Source organism: Bos indicus x Bos taurus, chromosome 10, assembly GCF_003369695.1.
Source record: "Bos indicus x Bos taurus breed Angus x Brahman F1 hybrid chromosome 10, Bos_hybrid_MaternalHap_v2.0, whole genome shotgun sequence".
Taxonomy (NCBI): domain Eukaryota; kingdom Metazoa; phylum Chordata; class Mammalia; order Artiodactyla; family Bovidae; genus Bos; species Bos indicus x Bos taurus.
In genome coordinates this window covers 73,213,424-73,229,947 of record NC_040085.1, presented here as the reverse complement: position 1 = coordinate 73,229,947, position 16,524 = coordinate 73,213,424, and the positions used below count along the sequence as shown (strand labels likewise).

Below are 16,524 nucleotides of genomic sequence, written 5' to 3'. Positions count from 1 at the left end.
CTCTCCCTCTGTCCCATGGGCAAGTTCTGAGCTCAGCTGGTCCTGTTTCATCATATGGCAGCTGTGCAGCCTCAGAAAAATCACAAAACCTGAGAAACCGCAAGGAGAACCTTGTCTCACTGTTACAGAAGTGAAAAGCAGGGCTCACTGGTTTTTCATTCAATTATCCATTTAACAAAAATGTGTTCATTACAAATATTCAGTGCCAGACACTGTTCTAGACATTGGAGATGCAAAGGGAAATGAAAGAGGTCCCCGTGTCTTTTCAAACAACTCTTTGGAAAAGTCTAATTGCAAAATTACAATGTAGTCACAATTACTAATCAATATGCAAATAAGAGGAAGCAGAGAAATGGAGTGGACTGTGCTAGGGGGAGGGTGTTGAGGGAAAGCTTAAACTGGGTAGCAGATTCATCCATGATCACAAGGCTAACTGGAGATAGAACTGTGATTCCCAGCTGGGTACTGATTTTTTACAACAATAAAGATTTCAGATGGGGAAAAAAAAATGGAACGAAAATGTAATCTTCAAATTTCCTTGACAAGTTTCTATTCAGTTGGGATTTCATATGTTGTCATCAAATCATCCTGTTTTGGAACAGATTCCCACTTTCCTTTAAGTTATAAAATGCAAACCAGAAAATTGGTAGGTATTTTTCTATAGCCTCTGGAGGAAACCGTGGGCTTCCCAGGTAGCTCAGCTGTAAAGAACCCACCTGCCAATGCAGGAGACACAGGAGACACGGGTTCGATCCCTGGGTTGGGAAGATCCCCTGAAGGAAGAAATGGCAACCCATTCCAGTATTCTTGCCATGGAAAATCCCATGGACAGAGGAGCCTAGCGGATCATTCCATAGGGTCGCAAAGAGTTGGACACAACTGAGTGACTAAGCATGCACACACACTGGAGGAAACCACAAATCTTTAGAATACATTCCAGACAGATGCAGAACAAGCCAAGCAGACACCTATAATATCCCCAGCCAGGGGAATTTACCCAGATGTCTCCTGAAGAGAAACAAACCTGGGTCAGGGATGAGAAAATGAAGAAGAAGAATGTGTATATGTGCATGAGAAGGGAGATATAGACGCAGAGGGGGAACAGAGCAGAGAAGGGCTGGAAGACACATCCATCACAGGACTTTTTAAATCCCCTTTCTAGGGTGCTTTCCACTCCAGTACTCTTGCCTGGAAAATCCCATGGACGGAGGAGCCTGGTAGGCTGCAGTAAGTGGTGTCGCTAAGAGTCGGACACGACTGAGTGACTTCACTTTCACTTTTCCCTTTCATGCATTGGAGAAAGAAATGGCAACCCACTCCAGTATTCTTGCCTGGAGAATCCCAGGGACAGGGGAGCCTAGTGGGCTGCTGTCTATGGGGTCAAACAGAGTCGGACATGACTGAAGCAACTTAGCAGCAGTAGGGTGCTTTTAATAATTATGCTTGACAATAAGCATAAATTTGGTCTGTCCTAAACCATGACATATGGTCTCCCTACTATCAGGTGATTTTAAAGAATGATTGTTAATTTTCTAGGTTGATACTTTTTTTTTCATTAAAAAACTGGGGGCAGTATTGGAAATAAAAGCAAAAATAAACAAATGGGACCTAATTAAAATTAAAAACTTCTGCACAACAAAGGAAACTATTAGCAAGGTGAAAAGGCAGCCTTCAGAATGGGAGAAAATAATAGCAAATGAAGCAACTGACAAACAACTAATCTCAAAAATATACAAGCAACTCCTACAGCTCAACTCCGGAAAAATAAATGACCCAATCAAAAAATGGGCCAAAGAACTAAATAGACATTTCTCCAAAGAAGACATACAGATGGCTAACAAACACATGAAAAGATGCTCAACATCACTCATTATCAGAGAAATGAAAATCAAAACCACTATGAGGTACCATTTCACGCCAGTCAGAATGGCTGCAATCAATAAGTCTACAAGCAATAAATGCTGGAGAGGGTGTGGAGAGAAGGGAACTCTCTTGCACTGTTGGTGGGAATGCAAACTAGTACAGACACTATGGAGAACAGTGTGGAGATTCCTTAAAAAACTGGAAATAGAACTGCCTTATGATCCAGCAATCCCACTGCTGGGCATACACACTGAGGAAACCAGAAGGGAATGAGACACATGTACCCCAATGTTCATCGCAGCACTGTTTATAATAGCCAGGACATGGAAGCAACCTAGATGCCCATCAGCAGATGAATGGATAAGAAAGCTGTGATACATATACACAATGGAGTATTACTCAGCCATTAAAAAGAATACATTTGAGTCAGTTCTAATGAGATGGATGAAACTGGAGCCTATTATACAGAGTGAAGTAAGCCAGAAAGAAAAACACCAATACAGTATACTAACGCATATATATGGAATTTAGAAAGATGGAAACAATAACCCTGTGTACGAGACAGCAAAAGAGACACCGATGTATAGATCAGTCTTATGAACTCTGTGGGAGAGGGAGAGGGTGGGGAGATTTGGGAAAATAGCATTGAAACATGTATAATATCATGTATGAAACGGGTCGCCAGTCCAGGTTTGATGCACGGTACTCGATGCTTGGGGCTGGTGCACTGGGACGAACCAGAGGGAGGTGAGGGGAGGGAGGAGGGTGGAGGGTTCAGGATGGGGAACGCGGGTGGCAGATTCATTTCAATATTTGGCAAAACTAATACAATATTGTACAGTTTAAAAATAAAATAAAATAAAAATAATAATAATAATAAAAATAAAATAAAAATAAATCTACTGTTTATTCTCACCCTTCAAAAAAAAACCAAAAAAAAAAACCCGGGGGCAGGGACTGTGCTATGTAGCATGTGGGATCTTAGTTCCCTGACCAGGAATTGAACTTGTGCCCTCTGCAGTGGAAGCATGAGTCTTAGGTTGATAATATATTTTAATGTTATCTTTTAGAGATAAATATGGCTTACAGGTGAAACGATGTAATGCCTGGGGTTTGCTTTAAAACACTTCACCATAGGAGGTGAGAGGCTGGTATATAGGAGGTGAGAGGCTGGTATACAGGAGGTGAGAAGCTGGTATATAGGAGATGAGAGAGATATATGCAATAAGACTTGTCAAAACACTGATAATTTCTTAAACTGGGTGATGGGTATACTGGTCTCTCTACTTGAATATATGCCTGGAATTTCCCATAATAAAAATTTGTCTTTAGAGAACAGACTTGTGGTTGTCAACGGGAGTGGGGAGAGATGGACTTGGAGTTTGGGATAAGCAGATGAGAACTATCAAATTTAGAATGGATAAACAACAAGGTCCTACCATAGCAGGGAACTATATCCATTCTCCTGGGATAAAACATAATGGAAAAGAACATTAAAAAAGAATGTATACACCACATTAACAAATTGAAAGATAAAAACCATATGGTTATCTCAACAGATGCAGAGAAAGACTGACAAAATTCAACATCCGTTTATGATAAAAACCCTCCACAAAGCAGGCACAGAAGGAACATACTTCAATATAATAAAAGCCATATATGATAAACCCACAGCAAACATTATCCTCAATGGTGAAAAATTGAAAGCATTTCCCCTAAAGTCAGGAATAAGACAAGGGTGCCCACTCTCACCACTATTCAACATAGTTCTGGAAATTTTAGCCACAGCAATCAGAAAAGAAAAAGAAATAAAAGGAATCCAGATTGGAAAAGAAGAAGTAAAACTCTCACTGTTTGCAGATGACATGATCCTCTACATAGAAAACCCTAAACACTCCACCAGAAAATTGCTAGAGCTAATCAATGAATATAGTAAAGTTGCAGGATATAAAATTAACACACAGAAATCCCTTGCATTCTTATACAAATTAGGGAAATTAAGGAAACAATTCCATTCACCATTGCAATGAAAAGAATAAAATACTTAGGAATAAATCTACCTAAGGAAACAAAAGACCTATATATAGAAAACTATAAAACACTGATGAAAGAAATCAAAGATGACACAAATAGATGGAGAAATATACCATGTTCATGGATCCAAAGAATCAATACAGTGAAAATGAGTATACTACCCAAAGCAATCTATAGATTCAATGCAATCCCTATCAAGCTACCAACAGTATTTTTCAGAGAACTAGAACAAACAATTTCACAATTTGTATGGAAAGACAAAAAACCTTGAATAGCCAAAGCAATCTTGAGAAAGAAGAATGGAACTAGAGGAATCAACCTGCCTGACTTCAGACTCTACTACAAAGCTACAGTCATCAGGACAGTATGGTACTGGCACAAAGACAGAAACATAGATCAATGGAACAAAATAGAAAGCCCAGAGATAAATCCACACACCTATGGACACCTTCTTTGACAAAGGAGGCAAGAATATACAGTGGAGAAAACACAATCTATTTAACAAGTGGTGCTGGGAAAACTGGTCAACTACTTGTAAAAGAATGAAACTAGAACACTTTCTAACACCATACACAAAAATAAACTCAAAATGGATTAAAGATCTAAAGGTAAGACCAGAAACTATAAAAATCCTAGAGGAAAACATAGGCAAAACACCCTCTGACATAAATCACAGCAGGATCCTCTATGACCTACCTCCCAGAGTAATGGAAATAAAAGCAAAAATAAACAAATGGGATCTAATTAAACTTAAAAGCTTTTGCAGAACGAAGGAAACTATAAGCAAAGTGAAAAGACAGCCTTCAGAATGGGAGAAAATAATAGCAAACAAAGCAATTGACAAAGAATTAATCTCAAAAATATACAAGCAGCTCCTGCAGCTCAATTCCAGAAAAATAAACGACCCAATCAAAAAATGGACCAAAGAACTAAACAGACATTTCTCCAAAGAAGACATACAGATGGCTAACAAACACATGAAAAGATGCTCAACATCACTCATTATCAGAGAAATGCAAATCAAAACCACAAAGAGGTATCATCTCACACCAGTCAGAATGGCTGCTATCAAAAAGTCTACAAACAATAAATGCTGGAGAGGGTGCAGAGAAAAAGGAACCCTTTTACACTGTTGGTGGGAATGCAAACTAGTACAGCCACTATGGAGAACAGTGTGGAGATTCCTTAAAAAACTGGAAACAGAACTCCCGTACAACCCAGCAATCCCACTGCTGAGCATACACACTGAGGAAACCAGAATTGAAAGAGCCACATGTACCCCAATGTTCATTGCAGCCCTGTTTGCAATAGCCAGGACATGGAAGCAACCTAGATGTCCATTGGCAGATGAATGGATAAGAAAGCTGTGGTACAAAAACACCATGGAATAGTATTCAGCTATCAAAAAGAATGCATTTGAATAAGTTCTAATGAGGTGGATAAAACTGGAGCCTATTATACAGAGTGAAGTAAGTCAGAAAGAAAAACACCAATACAGTATATTAACACATATATATGGAATTTAGAAAGATGGTAATGACGACCCTATATGCAAGACAGCAAAAGAGACACAGATGTAAAGAACAGACTTTTGGACTCTGTGGGAAAAGGCGAGGGTGGGATGATTTGAGAGAATAGCATTGAATCATGTATATTGTCACATGTGAAATAGATCGCCAGTCCAGGTTTGATGCATGAGATAGGGTACTCAGGGCTGGTGCACTGGGATGACCGTGAGGGACGGGATGGGGAGGGATGTGGGATGGGGGTTCAGGATGGGGAACACATGTACATCCATGTGATTCATGTCCATGTATGGCAGAAACCACTACAATATTGTAAAGTAATTAGCCTCCAGTTAAAATAAACACATTTTAAAAATAAATAAAAAAGAATGTATATATGTGTATAACTGAGTCACTTTGCTGTACAGCAGAAATTGGCACAACATTGTAAATCAACTATATTTCAATAAAAAAAAGAGAGATGAAAAAATCTGTCGTTTTAAAAAAATCTCTTTTCCCTTCTTCAGGAGACACATGGTCTCAGAAAACCCAGCCACCTCCTGTATGTCACTAAATATTACCCTGGGGCACCAGTGAGCCTGTCTTTGGTAGGTTCACCACCAATATGCCTCCCACCTGACATGTGACCTCTACAATATCTTTCTCCCATTATACACCACAAACAGCTATTATCTACTGAGTCCTTATTGTATACCAAGCACATGTGGCCTCTTTCATTGTCATGAGAACCCATGAGACAAGGAGTGGGAATTAGTCCACACTCTCAGGTAAGGACTCTGAGGAACAGAGTCTGTGGCTGGTAAGCAGCAGGGCTGAGATTCTCATTCTAAAGTGCCTACTCTTAGCCACTGAGCTCCTTACCCATCCAAAAACTGCAAGAACTGATTTCACAAAGAGTGGAATGGAGAAGACTTCCCTGGTGGTCACTGGTTAAGACTCCAGGTTCCCAATGCAGGGGGCCTGGATTCCAGCCCTGGTCAGGGAACTAGGTCCCACATGCGACAGCCAAAGATCCTGCATGCTGCAACTAAGCCCTGGCACAGCCAAATAAATAAAAATAAGTAAGTATTAAAAAAATTAATAAAAACTTGCATTGTTTTTTAAAAAAGAGTAGAGCAGACTGTTAAGAATGAAACATTTTATAGGCTCTCTCAAGATCCTCAGTGCAAAGGTGAACCTATACCTTAGACTTCCCAGGGCACCCTGGTCTCATATATTCTGACCCTTTATCCTCCATAAGCATGGAGGATATTTGTCATGTGCCCTTTTTGTTTAAAAAACAAGGTCAGTAGACCTGTAGAGAAAGGCCCAACAACGAAACCACTGACAGGTCAGGTGATGGAGCCTTTCGGTTCTGGGCACTCAGAACACTGGACACATGATCTCAGTCCTGCGCTCCCAGAACTGTCATCCCAAACAATTCGACATTGTGACCTCCCAGCGATCCCCACCTCAAAAGACTGGGACCAACTGGAACGGGCAGGAAGACAAAAGACAAAAACAAAACATGACCTTCTCTGAGCTAAGATCACAGCTGAAAAGACACAACAGAACCTTGTGGGGCCTCCATAGAAGGCCCGGAGGCTTCATGTTTAGTTTTCTTTGTCCTTTAGAGGGGATTTCACTTTCCCTGCCTAAGTACAAAAAGTGGCAGACCGAAGCTAGGACCTTAGAACCTTGCAACCTAGCCCGGGGCTAAGAATTAGCAGTAAAAGCACCCAAGTAAAACCAAAGGGCAGCAGAAACTCAATTCTTTTGTGTTGTTTAAAAAAAGTTTGGTGAGTGTTAATTCCCTCTTACCAATTGCCAAAGCTGCAGCTCAGATTCTGCTGGAGGGCAGAAACCCAAATTATCAAAATCTCCAGGGACTTTGGAAATAAAATACATCACTGGTCTCTACCCCACGGTGATACCTGAGATTATACCTAGTCTGGAAGGAGTTCTTTCCCCAATCCAGCATCTTCATGACATCACAGTTTTTAGAAGTGCTCAGCTTAATCCTCTCCCTGCCTTGGGGATGCTGGTGAAGGAGCTGGCACTCTTGTTAGGCTTGTCTCAGCATGTGAGTGGAACTAAGAGGTTTCTAAATGGATATAGAGCAAGGTGCCTGCTGTGAAATCAAGACCCAGAGGCTCTTTCAACAGAGGCAGGTGGCTGGAGCTGCAGCTTTAGTATGCAGGATGTTAGGGGGAGATACCAGTAAGTTGAACCTCAGCTGCTAAGTCACCTTGCATTTGAACCGCCCATAAAGATGTGCAAGGATAAGCAGAAATGAACTTGCAGAATGGTCCTTAACTCTTCAAAGCATTGCTTTGTCAGGTGTTATTTCTCTCGTTACCCTCTCGATATCCCCGAGATGGAGGCCAAGTGATACAATTCACACTGAACAGGTGAGCAAACTCCTCGCATCGGTGACTTGCTCAGGGACACAGAGGCAAGTAGTATCAGAGCTGGACTAAGAATCCTGATCTCCCAACATCTAGAACTGTCCTCTTTCCATGAAGATGCTTCTATAGTGGCTGCTGCTGCTGCTGCTGCTGCTAAGTCGCTTCAGTCGTGTCCGACTCTGTGTGACCCCAGAGACAGCAACCCACCAGGCTCCCTCGTCCCTGGGATTCTCCAGGCAAGAACACTGGAGTGGGTTGCCATTTCCTTCTCCAATGCATGAAAGTGAAAAGTGAAGTCACTCAGTCGTGTCCGACTCTTAGCGACCCCATGGACTGCAGCCTACCAGGCTCCTCCGTCCATGGGATTTGCCAGGCAAGAGTACTATAGCGGCAGTGGAGTCTTATGCTACCAGGCTAGCCTAATGAAGATACAGCATTAATGTGCTGCGTTAGATGGGGAAATGACAGAAGGGATATGAGCTGGGGACAAACCCCAGCTCAACTGTTTGTTTCACGTTTTATCCTGGAAAGCTTCACACACACACAAGTAGGGAGGACAGTACAATAAATCCCCATGTGCCCTCCGGCCAGCTATAATGATCACCAACTCATAGTTGCTCTTGTGAAACCTAGTTCTCAATTCCCACTAGTGCCCAGCATGCTGAATGGCTTGGCAGGCAAGAGTCAAATGGTTGCCATGGCCTTGGCACCTGCTTTAGAACTCCCTAAGGCTCCCAGCGCTCTGGACTGACACGGCCACAGAGGTTAGCAGAGACATGCCTCAAGAGGCAGGGGCCATGGGTAGAAGGGTGGTGGAAAGAGGCAAGAGGAAGTTGTTAGGTGACTTCAGTCTGTATCAGAGAAAACACAAACTTGACCTGGGATAGCTCTGGAAACTTTAGGGATATGGACCAGAAATGGACAAAATGCTGACAGTAAATTTAACTTAACCAATTTTTGTTAGATGATTCCTATGTGTGAGGCTGGAGACACAAAGAGGAACAAAGACCCTGTAGTTTGTGAGGTTTCAGGTCTATGGTCTGAATATCCTGCAACCTTCCTGCAAAGACGGCCAATCAGAGCAAGTGCCTGAAGTCGCTGCAGGAGGCATCAGAAAGTAACAGGGACTGCGTTCTGGGTGCAGTCTCCACTAGGCTGTCCTGTGTCACCTCACTGTGGCTCACTCCCTGAGCGTGAGCACCTTCTGTGAGTCCCACTCACTAGCAGTGGGCTTCTGAAAGGGCTGTGCAGATGAGGCTGACTACCTGCCCAGCTCTGGGCGAGGAAGAGCCCCTTTTCTGGGGATGAAGCCGGAGGGAGGGTGAGTGCACACAGGGGCACAGCTCCCTCAATCTGATCTCCGACTGTTATCTGATCAAGCCAACAACATGCATTTTACCTCTTTCGCATGCTGAGTGAGCATCCCATTTCACAATGGTGGGAGAGTCAGGAAAAGGTGAGCATGTTACAGACTTCTGGGACACAAATCCCAAAAGGGGCTAAGAAATCCAGGAATATAGCATCCCTCAGACAAAAACCAACAAAAAGAAATGGCAGAGTGTAGTACTCAAGATCCTGAGGTTTGGCGCCAAACAGACCTGGGTTTGAATACTGACTCAAGAACGAACTGTGACCTTCAACCATCTGCTTGACTTCTCTGAACCTATTTGAAATTGAAGGCAATAATATTTGAAAGGAGCACAATAATATTAGATCGAACCATGTGAAACTGTCAACACTTAACCATTTTTTGACTTTCAAAAATGGCAATTTCATAGTCCACACTATGTTGGATTTTTTTGAGAATCAAAGGAGGTATTATAATACAAAAGCCTGGCACACAGGAAGTACTCAATAAATAACAGCTACTATCAACAAACAAAAGGCAAACCAACAGTGCCCTGGGCATATTTGGAGATGTGCTCAACACCATTATCAGAGAGCAAGTCAGGAGATTTTTTAAAAAGTCTTTTATCTTAGGACTTTTATCCTGATGGTCCAGCGGTTAAGACTCTGGGTTTCCAACGCAGGGGGAATGGGTTCGATCTCTGGTCAGAGAACCAAGATCCCACATGCTGTGCAGTGTGGCCAAATAAAAAAATTATTTACCTCTTTGTTTTTGAATACTAAGCAAAAGAGTATATGTACAAAGTAAGGCTTCTTCCCACCCCTGAACTCCAGGCAGAGTTTTCCCCAGAGGCAACCACTGTTAGGAGGATTTGAGTCTTTCTGAGATGTCCCTGCATATACAAGTGTCCATATGTATGCTGCACACACACACACACGCAAATGGTGGCATACTATACACACTGCACTTAATGTAACTCAGAGAGCTTCCTATATGTGCGTGTGTGCGTATGCATGCATGCTCACTCAGTCTGACGCTTTGCAACCCCATGGAATGCAGCCCACCAGGTTCCTCTGTCCATGGGATTTTCCCAGCAAGTACTGGAGTGGGTTGCCATTTCCTCCTCCAGGGGATCTTCCTGACTCAGGGATCAAACCCATGTCTCCTGAGTCTCCTGCACTGCAGGCGGATCCTTTACCACTGCGCCACCGGAGAAACCATGTACATATATAATAATATATACCTGCCCCATTCTTCCCTCAAGCTTTTTAATAGCTATATTGTATTCTCTTGTATGGCTATTACCTGATTTCATTTGAGTCCCTAATTGACAGACACTTGGGTTGTTTTAAACCTTTCACTAAAACTGTGCTACAATGAATACTCAATGAATAGACATTATTTCATACACATCTCAGTTTATCCCAAGGATAAAGTCCCAGAAATGGAACTGTACCGCTGAGTGATGTACATTTTGCAATGGCCAAAGAGTTTCAACTGCCCTCCCCTGAGGCTATTCTAATTCATACTCCAGCCAGCAATAAGCACCAATTTCCCCACAGAGGTGGTCAGTTTTTAATTCGTTTTTGACAGAAGGGTTGGCCAGAGAACACAGGATGGTGGCTCAGTGGCCAGACTGCTATGGAGTCACTTGGATCAGTAGTGAGGGGATCCTGACACTTCAGCGCCAGCATGTGGAACGCACTCTTCAACCCACAGGGAGCACAGAGTTCTGCAGTTACACAGCCTCAAATGGGGCTTCCCCGGTGGCTCAGGCGGTAAAGAATCTGCCTGCAATGTGGGAGATCTGGGTTTGATCCCTGGGTCAGACAGATCCCCTGGAGAAGGAACTGACAACCCACTCCAGTATTCTTGCCAGGAGAATCCCATGGACAGAAGAACCTGGCAGGCTACAGTCCAGGGGTCCCAAAGAGTCAGACACGACTGAGCAATACACACACACAGCCTCATAGAGAGAAGATGGGAACAATATGGAGCACTCCTCTGCAAGCAGAGTGACTTCTTCCGGTAGCTGATGCCTTCTGGAGAGGGCAGAAGGGGTGCCAGAGGCATTTTCTCAGCTCACTTGTTAGTTTCAATTAGTAACCCAGCTCTGAACAGGCCCCCTCAGCAGCCTGTGGAGAAGGAGGGTGGTGAACAGCGATGTAAATGCAGTTTAAGAGGCTTCCGTTTGAGTCTTGCCTCCTCCACTTTTCAGTTATATGACCTTGGGCAAGTCACTGTTTTTCCGAGTCCTAATTTCCTCCTTTATAAAACGGGGATAATAACGTGCAGAAACACTCGAAGTGGTGTTCTATAAAGACTTAAGTGATGTTACCAAAGACACAATGTTTGCAGCATAGAAGACAGTCCAAAAAGTTTAAGGAGCAAATAACTTTTCCACTGAAGTTGATATTAAAATCATCTTTCAAGCAGCAGTTTTAGCCAGAACTAAAGCTTTGTCCTGAAGTTTCATGAGGTGTATTCATAGTAAAAGCTTACTTGTCCCTTGGCAGGAACAGATCCAGAGCTTCCCTGGTGGCTCAGTTGGTAAAGACCCTGCCTGCGATGCAGGAGACTTCCCGCAACACTTAGGTTCCATCCCTGGGTGGGTGAAGATTCTCCGGATAAGGAAATGGCAACCCAATGCAGCATTCTTGCCTGGGAAATCCGATGGACAGAGGAGCCTGGCAGGCTGCAGTCCATGGGGTCTCAAGAGTCAGACACGACTGAGCGACTAAACCACCAGGCACAGATCCAACAGAGAGCAGATCTACTCCCAAATGAGGGTCTTCATTGCCCCTGCCACCTCCATTAAGACCCCCCGCGCCCCGGTGACCGATTCCTCTCTAAGGCTTCTAGGACGCAAAGTTCCTGCTGTCATTTGGCGCCCGACTGGTTTTCTCTTCTGTTTGGCTGACCTGCCTCCATAAATCAAGCCTAATCCACCGGGACCCTAAGAGAACCACCTAGGAATCACAGAAGCGATAACCCGAGATGAGACCGGGAAGAAAGCGGGAGCCTGCTAGAGCTCAGGCAACTCGGTGGAAAGCCTGCAGGTTCGCTCCGAGGGCCCTTCCAGGGAGCAACTGGATCGAGCCGGTCCCAAACTCCGGATCCTCTCCAGGAAGGCTACTCCTCGCCTGTTGGTGCCAGTTCCCCGAGCCCGACGCTCCGTTCCCAGCGCTCCTGGCTGCTAGGAGCTTGTTTCCAGGTAGGGAGGCACCTGCTCCGGAATCGCCCTCCGGCCAGAGGCAGCGGATCCTCTCTCAGTCTAACCAAACACCCTCCCCGGCCAGCGAACCCTCACTCCCACGCCCGCGCGCACCGTATCTCTGCCCGAGGGGCTCCCGGGGGCCGCTCACCTCCAGCCAGATCCCGGGCGTCCCCGCCGCGCACCGGGCACACGGGCGCCTCCGGCGCGCGTCCGCCGCTGACCTTGCGTCGATCTCGCCCGAGTCCTCCGCGGCCGCCGGGTCTCCGCTCCCCGGCAGCAGGGGTCGGCGTGGGCGGGGCGGGCCGGGCTGGCCGGGGAGGTTTGCCCGCCCGCTGGCTGCACAAAAGCCGAGCCGACCTCGCAGAGCCCCATTCAATACTCCGCCGCGCCCCCTCCCCGCCCGCTCCTTTAAGGCAGAGCGCCAGGCTGGGTTCCCGGGGCAGCTCGCGGAGAGGCACAGGAAATGACCTCAGCAGGCTCCAGCCTCCCACCTCTCGGCACCGCCGCGCTCGTCCCTGGGGCGGCGGGGGCGGCGGCGGGGTCCCGCGGGCCGAGAGATGTCCCGAGCTCCGGCCCCGAGCTCTCTGCAGAGGCCGAAGCAGCGGCCACCTGGGGCGGCCGGGGCGCCCCAGCATCTCCTCAGCTCCCAACCAGCCTGAGACCCTCCCTGGATGGGGCGCAAGACCAGACCCTCCCCCGTCCCCCCTCGAAAGGAGGTTCCCGTGTTGGTCGAACGACTTGCAGGAACCGTCACGCCTGGATATTTGGAGCAGAAATCCTTATTTCAAAGAGTCTGTCCCATTGGGAGACCAAAGTTCTGATATGTAATATGAAGGAAAAAACAAAACTCACCGCAGCCTAGAGGGTAACTTGCTTGCGTCCGTACGTCTGTATGTATGCATGCACGCATTATTTATTTTAAAGGAGCCGGCGGGCCGAGGAACCGGAAAGGCAAACAGGACGTCGCCTGCGCGGGCAGCTCACCGTGCACCCTTGCAGCCCCTGCGCTCACCAGTACAATCCTAAACCTGCCGGGGGTTGGGGATGGGGGTGGAGCACTCAGTTTTTAGTTAGGTGGATATGGGGTAAAGACGATGAATATGGAGAATATTGCAGGAAAGGATCCACGTTTCAGAACAGCTTTCTTCCCCAATCCGGCAGGCTCTCAGGCTAGTTCTGAACAGAGGCAGACTCACCAGAGTTTCTCCCCAGGGACTTTGAAAGTTTCTTTCCAAGTGGTAGTGCCTCCCCGGCTGCACCCCACGTTTGAATCTGAGTGTCTGGAGGTTAGGCTGGAAAGTTGTGCAGTTAATAAGGCCTCCAAGTAATTCTCATGCACAATTTTGAGAGCCCAGACTCTGGAAAGCTGACTCATGTAGTTCAGGAGGCCAAGGGCGAAAGTTCAATAGGGTTAATGGGACTTCATGAGCTTACACGAGAGGGCAATGGCAACCCACTCCAGTACTCTTGCCTGGGAAATCCCATGGACGGAGGAGCCTGGTAGGCTGCAGTCCATGGGGTCGCGAAGAGTCGGACACGACTGAGCAACTTCACTTTCACTTTTCACTTTCATGCACTGGAGAAGGAAATGGCAACCCACTCCATATTCTTGCCTGGAGAATCCCAGGAATGGGAGCCTGGTGGGCTGCCTTCTATGGGGTCGCACAGAGTCGGACACGACTGACGTGACTTAGCAGCAGCAGCATGAGCTTACACATGGACTCATACCTCCTGAGGATTGGAATGGATCAACCCCAAACTGTGGGTAACTGGCCTCTGTCCCCTTCAAGACTGGAAATATTGCTAAGGAAGCCCCAAAACAAGTCCTGTGGAGTTTGTCAAGGAGACTTATGCTCATTCATGCATGCATTCACTCACTTTGAATAGGTAATCATTCACATAGTATAAATTTGAATTATTAATAATACCAAAGGGCTAACAATGAATAAGTCTTCTTCCTCCACTGTCCCTTGTCTGCTAGTGTGTGTGTATGCGTGTGTGTGTGTGTGTGTGTGTGTGTGTGTGTATGTGCACTCAGTCGTGTCTGACTCTTTGCAACCCCATGGACTGCAGCACGCCAGGCTTCCCTGTCCTTCACCATTTCCCAGAGCTTGCTCAAACTCATGTCCATTGAGTCGATGATGCCATCCAACCATCTCATCCTCTGTTGTCCCCTTCTCCTGCCTTCTGTCTTTCCTAGCATCAGGGTCTTTTCCAATGAGTTGGCTCTTCACATCAGGTGGCCAAAGTATTGAAGCTTCAGATTTAGCCTCAGTCCTTCCAGTGAATATTCAGGATTGATTTCCTTTAGGATTGACTGGTTTGATCTCCTTTCAGTCCAGGGGACTCTCAAGAGTCTTCTGCAACACCACAGTTCAAAAGCATCAATTCTTCGGCACTTAGCCTTCTTTATGGTCCAACTCTCACATCCATACATGATTACTAGAAAAGCCATGCTGCTAAGCTGCTAAGTCACCTCAGTCGTGTCCAACTCTGTGTGACCCCATAGACGGAAGCCCACCAGGCTCCCCTGTCCCTGGGATTCTCAAGGCAAAAACACTGGAGTGGGTTGCCATTTCCTTCTCCAATGCATGAAAGTGAAAAGTGAAAGTGAAGTCACTCAGTCGTATCCAACTCTTAGCGAACCCATGGACTGCAGCCTACCAGGCTCCTCCTTCCATGGGATTTTCCAGGCAAGAGTACTGGAGTGGGTTGCCATTGCTTTGACTATATGGGCCTTTGTCAGCAAAGTCATGTCTCTGCTTTTTAATAGGCTGTCTAGATTGGTCATAATTTTTCTTCCAAGGAGCAAGCATCTTTTAATTTCATGGCTGAAGTTACCATCTGCAGTGATTTTGGAGCCCCTCCCCAAAAAAGTCTGTCACTGTTTCCACTGTTTCCCCATCTATTTGCCATGAAGTGATAGGACCAGATCCCATGATCTTAGTTTTCTGAATGTTGAGTTTTAAGCCAACTTTTTCATTCTCTTCTTTTACTTTCATCAAAGGCTCTTTAGTTCCTCTTCGCTTTCTGCCATTAGGATGATGTCATCTGAATATGTGAGGTTATTGGTATTTCTCCCGGCAATCTTGATTCCCATTTGTGCTTCATTCAGCCTGGCATTTCACATGATGTACTCTGCATAGAAGTTAAATAAGCAGGGTGACAATATGCAACCTTGACGCACTCCTTTTCCGACTGAACCAGTCTGTTGTTCCATGTTCGGTTCTAACTACTGGTTATTATGATACATCACCAAAAAAAGATACTACATAATTATTAACTATATTCATCATACTGTACATTTCATACTCATGACTCATTTATTTTGCAACTGGAAGTTTGTACCTCTTTATCTCCCTCACCTATTTCTTTCCTCTCCCCAGTCTCCTCCCTCTGATAACCACCTGTTTGTTCTCTGTACCTATAACTCTGTGTTTTGTTATGTTTGTTCATTTGCCTTACTTTTTAAATGGTTCCCTAGCATGCCTAATGATGGATATTTAGAACATTTCCAGTCTTTGGCTATTATATACCTTGCTGCAGTGAGTATCTCTATACCTATTTCTTGGTCCACATATGTGACTATCTTTACGGTTTAACACTTAGAAGTGGAATTGCAGGATGTAAACACAATGTGAATTTTAAATTTCAATAGATGCTGCGCTCTGCCCTCAAAGGAGACTGCAGCAACCAACACTTCTGTCGATGCATTTGAGTGCTCCGTTGTTCCCTCCCACCCACAATGATAAAGTGATTTATCACAAAGCACAAAGCTTTTAGGAAGGGAGGATGAAACGAGTTAAACACATGGACAATTTTAAAACGTTGCCAGCACGCAGAAAGGCTCAATAAAAGTGTTAGATGACGGACTCCCAGCCACACTCCCCTGCGAGACCTCCCCTTCTTTGGGCTCTGTCTCAATCCCTGCTCTGTAAACTTGGGTGAGTTCCTTAGTCTCTCTGGGACTCAGTTTCCATATCTTTAATATGAGGATTGTAATGTCTCCCTCTGGAGTTGGTTTGAGGATTAAATCAGATATTAGAGTTACCTAAATTTTGAAATCCAATCATTGTTTGATAAGTGATGGCTATTCTTCTTCTCTTAGCTCTGCTCCCCTCTCAACTTTTTCTTATGAAAATTCCAAGC

General features: G+C 45.2%; 1 protein-coding gene across 4 annotated transcripts in view; it reads right to left on the bottom strand.

Annotated features, from left to right (window-relative positions):
- Positions 1-13,246, bottom strand: part of PLEKHH1 (pleckstrin homology, MyTH4 and FERM domain containing H1) — a 58,357-nt gene extending 45,111 nt beyond the window's left edge. For 2 of the 4 annotated variants that reach the window (XM_027552229.1, XM_027552232.1), the window contains exon 1: positions 12,524-12,606. The gene's annotated coding sequence lies outside the window, so the exon portion shown is untranslated. Of the gene's footprint in view, positions 1-12,523; positions 12,712-13,227 lie in introns of those variants that run through there. The other 2 variants (XM_027552230.1, XM_027552231.1) reach the window with 2 other exon arrangements.
- Between the last annotated feature and the right edge of the window lie 3,278 nt (positions 13,247-16,524).